Below are 5342 nucleotides of genomic sequence, written 5' to 3' on the forward strand. Positions count from 1 at the left end.
TTCTCAGTATATTCGGGTTTTGAGATGTGTTTCTTCTGAGTGTGATTCTATTTTTCCAAATCTACATCCTAGATCTACATTTTCCTCTTAAATTTTCTGCAACACATGCTTCAAATCAACCAAACAGAACTTCATTTCACCAATTATTTATGACCTTTTTCATTTTAACCACTTGTGAAATTTCATGAGTCATATGTGTAGGCAATTCAAGCAACGAAACAAGTCAGTGAAAATGATCCCCCACGGTAAAATGTTAAGCCTAGTTCTAACAATGGGACCATAGGGAAAATGTTGTTAAATTGAGTAGCAAAGACAAATTCTTAGCCCTCCAACATAAATAAATTCTCACTATCCCCTGCTTTAAAAATTTCCTAGGTGCTCTTTACGTAATTTCTATGTAGGAACATAGCAAAATCCATTATTTTAACAAAATATGTTATCGACAAGTCATTTGGAATACTTCTCAAATAATTTTCTGCTTTAAGGTTTTTCTTTTAATTATTGAATTGCTCAGTATATTCGGATTTTCAGATTTGTTTCTTCTAAGTGAGATTCCATTTTTCCTTGTTTGCATTCTAGATATACATTTTCCTCTTAATTTGTTCTACAATGCATGCTTCATATTGACCAAATGGAGCTTTATTTCACTAGTTTTTTATGGCCTTTCCATTTTAACCACTGGCGAATTTTCACAAGTCTTATGTGCAGGCAATTCTGGCAATGAAACTATAACACCCACATCCACCATAAATCCCAAACTAAGGGTTGAAGGCATTAATATCATTGACCCAAATTCCAATGTCTTGTTATGGAAATGGGGTATAAATATTTCATTACTTTTCATACTCCTCAAAAACTTAAGATAAACATCACCACTGCATCTGGATCGTTAAGAGCTTTCTGGCAATATAAAATTTCCTACATATGTCTCTTGGATCAAAATATAAAGCCATTTAAATTTTTGGACAATAACTTCTTACCACATCATCAAGTTTTGCCACATGGCACCCATGTGGTCCACATGTGTCATCCCATCTCATTTCCATTTCATTCTCCTATCTGGTCCATGTCATAGTAATTTTTGTAAGCTGCCACCGTGGTATGCCTATGTGGCATGCCACCTTGCCACATTGTGACCCTCACTAAACCCCTCTGTGGCTTGCAAATCAACTCATTCCCATTATAATAACATCTTGGTCTCAATCACAATCCTTGACACATTACAAGGCCCATTGCAAAACTCCTAAGGTGAGACAAAAATCCTTCCACGTCAGATGACAGGAGGATTTCCTGTCTTGGCCCCTTGTTTCTTAGCATGTTCCTTTGGCACTTCACTAGGCACATTTCAAACCCTCGAGGTGAGAAAAACTTTCGCACTCATGAGCCGACAAGAATATCTCTATGTCTTGGGACATAATCTCTCCCCGGTTGCGAGTGCAGAGAGAGAGAGAGAGAGAGAGAGAGAGGGTTGTCCCTCCTAAGCTTAATGAGCAATCTGTTGAGCCCATACATAGATATTATAAACATATAAAATACTCTCTCCTCTGCTTATGCATGAATACCTATATTTAAATGGGACTTATCCGAGGACTCTAGGCACTTGGCCTGGGCCTATCTCTATTAAGTTTTTAATATGTATGTATAAATATATGATTAGCCCACAAGATATTCGCTTTTGGCATTTAAAAAAACTTTGCTACCTCTCCTGAGCTTATATGGGGTTCAACACATCCTGGCCAACAAAACCATATATATATATATATATATATATATATATATATAGGAAACACATGCTTTTTGTAAACAAATTCCATAATGCAGGGCCTGCTAATGTGAATAGTTAATACAAGAAATGGTCAAATAAACAAAGATATGTCACATCTTTTATACTCAAGAAATTAGACTAAATTCAAGATTATAAATAGACACAGAAGTTAGTCATTCCTCACAAACACATAGAAATCATCATTTCTCATTATTTCTATAGGAAGTAAACCTTTCCTCCTCAATAACATAGAAAGTCAATATTCCACATTATTCACACAAGAAATAAACATTCCTATGCATTAACATAAGAATTTTAATATCACGATAAACACTTACATAATATTCAAGTGTACAGGAGCTTAAGTAAACACTTATCATATAAAAGAAGTATAGAAATTGAGATTGGGACTTCAACTCTCCACCCAACCTTAGATTGGCTTGCTCTATAGTCTTTCTTGTAGTCAATCACCCCCAAGCCAAATTCAGTTCTTGAGGGGGTAGCTTAGTTAGGAGTTTTCAACTATCACTCACATATTATCAACAAAGCTCATTTTCTCAGGTATTCGCAATAGATCCTAGCTACTACACTTCAGAGGAATTTAACCTCTTCAACATCAACGCAGAGGTTCTCATCAAGCATAGAGAGTCTCAATTTAATTTCACAATAGCTATTTACAAAATTAATAAGGGATACTTATCAGTGATGTTACTATGGTAAGGGTGAGAGAATGTCTTCCTAGGGACCTCTTGGTGGTGCTACACTTGAAATCTTAGCCTTAGGTTACACAAGTGTTATCAACCCTACTAGTCTTGGAGTTCCTCTTCCCACTAGTAGTTCTCAACCATCTATTTCCTGTTGAAAAGTGTGCAACAAGAAATGCTTGTTGAGAATGCAACAAGATAATGGAGCTTAGTGAAAAGAGTCGCCTTCACTAAGTGGGCCCGCTGTGAAATTATGGTGCAAGTTCTATTTTTTATCCCAACAGGGATGATCACAGTGTGGGTGATCACAGTATGAGTGATCACAGTGCGGGTGACCACAGTGTGAGTGATCACAGTGTGAGTGATCAAAGTCTATTTTTAGACTGGCTGTCAAAAATAGAAAAGTCAAATATTATTGTCTCATAATAATATTTGGACTATAAGCTTGATCTTATTCTCTTGGAGCACTTCAAGATGAGCTACGGATGTGGTACATGTAGATCCCAAAGGGAAATACATGGTTACCTATGGATGACTAATATTTGCATGCAGGACTTCAGTTAGAACTCAAGTAAGTTGAGTTTAGTGGACTGGAGGTGCAGTTGATGGAGTTGTGTTCAGTTTAACTTTGTTAAACTAGTTGTATTTAGTCTAACTGATCAATAGACTAGAGATGAGTTGGGTGAATTAGTTATTAATTAATTCACAAGTTATTAACTCATAATGCAACTATAGAATACATCAGTTAACTCAGTTGCATGTCAGTGCATGTTCAATTTAGCAGGGACAGGTGTTAGAGGATCAGATTGCTATCAATTGTTACTATAGTTGTGCATGATGATTTGCACAATCAAAGGGATTGAGTATGCCAATGAATTGGCCAATATCAAGAATTGTAGCTTGTGCTCACGTCCAACAGAGTGTGAGTGATTATTTGCAGGTCAAATACGAGTTTGGTAAGCCATTCTCATCAGTTCTTGAGCGGGCATTGAGCTGTGGAGGCAGGCAAGCAGCGGGGGAGATTTGGAGATCAGATCTAAGCTGTATTGTGTGTAACAGGTGGAGCTGGTACTGGATTTCTTGTGATAAGCATTGTACTTTGTAATATTACATGATTCAATCAATATAATATACAGATAGTGTGGGGTTTTTAGCGAGATGCTTTCCCCGGGATACATACTGTGTTAATGAGTTTGATTGATGCTTCTATGTGCGCTTGTGAATGTTTCTGCTTCTGTAAATTGATGATCAACGTAGAGGAGATTATGTATTATACATGTTCCGCTTATAATTGTATGATCAGGATAATCTCTGTGAATATGTGTTAAATTATTCAAAATTTCTACATGGTATCGAAGCTGCTTGATTTGTAGAAGAGATTTTTACAGGATATCAAGAGAGGATTGATCATCGGATCTATTATTCAGAAAGTGTTTACATTCTATTTCTTCAGGCAGAGTCTGTAATCGGGCTAGGTAGCCTTTGGATTCATCCTTCTTTTGGAAGGTGAGATATCTGGTGAATGCCCATACAGTCGATCTCTGTACAAGAAATACTTTGTTCTCACGAATTCTACATCAGAAGCGGTTGAGTTTTGAGCTGGTGGAATTCAAATTTAATTCCAAAGCAAGAGACAAAACTCAGAAACATTAAGTGTGAGAATGGAGACAGTATGCCCCAGTATCTCACGAAGTTCACCCAATGCCGGGATGAGCTGGGAAGTGTGGGGGTGACTGTCGGATGAGGATGGTGAGTCTAGGACTCCTTGACCTTCCTAAGAGTTGGCATAGCTACCAGGACTCGGTGAATGGAAGGGAGAAACTGCCAGGATGGGAGAGACTTTGGTCGGATCTTGTGCAGGAGGAGATTAGACGGAGCACCAGAGACAGTTCTTCATCCATGCAGGATGAGGAGAACTGTGCCTTAGCGAGTAAGGAAAAGAAGGGGAAGGAGAAGGTTTCTCTTTCTGAATCTTGTTCTTCCAATGATGGGAAGAAGGTTGACAAATCGAAAGTGTGATGCTTTCGTTGTCATGATGGAGACTTGGTGGTTGAGAGGGATCATATATTACCTCTCAACATGCAGAGCCAGAAGAAGTCTCAGACAATTGTGGAGGAGCCACGATTGGTGCAGCAGCTTCAGGAGGTTGTGGAGCAGCCACAACAAGGGAAGCTGAGAGGAGATCGAGTAGAGACATCTACTCATCCAGAGACCTCCAATAGGGGGAAACTTTGAGCCAGGTGGGCTGAGGGATCGCATGTAGCCATACCTCCAGGTAGGAGGTGGGGTGATGTGGATTGATTGTCCCAAGGAGGAGGGGTAGGATCCTTGAGGTACCCAACCTCTTGGATGAGACCTTGCTACGGGAGCCCCAGATGTGTAGTAGCAGGAACTGACTGATTGGGTAGAGACAGATGCTGATGGAGCAACAGAGAGAGCGACAGTGCAGGGAATCCCAGGACAGCGCATAGCTAGCAGGCTGCAACAATGCGAGAGGCACAAGTGTTTTGCACAGTGCTAGGTGGCAGAGAGAGGTGTGCAATGGTGCGAGATGCATGGAGATGTTGCAGTAGCGCAGATGTCAGAGAGGGAGCACTTGTCAGCAGCAGGTAGAGCTTCAGCATCAGAGGGTGTTTCTATCCCAACAGGGAGGTCAGTTGGGAGGTGCAATGCGGGTGCAATGCTGGGAGATAGAACCAGCAGCAGCACGGATGCAGTCAGAGATCAAAGTGACAGAGGCTAGAGCAGTCAGATACTGAAGAGCACAGAGATGCAGAGTTTCAGTCGACAGAGGCAATAGCAGTCAGAGACTTTGATGACAGAGCAAGTGGACCGGCCAGATGTGTTGCATGGAGAACATTCCAGAGTTACAG

The sequence above is a fragment of the Pinus tabuliformis genome, chromosome 3_2, assembly GCF_031772625.1.
Source record: "Pinus tabuliformis cultivar Carrire ecotype Pingquan chromosome 3_2, CPIR1, whole genome shotgun sequence".
Lineage (NCBI taxonomy): Eukaryota > Viridiplantae > Streptophyta > Pinopsida > Pinales > Pinaceae > Pinus > Pinus tabuliformis.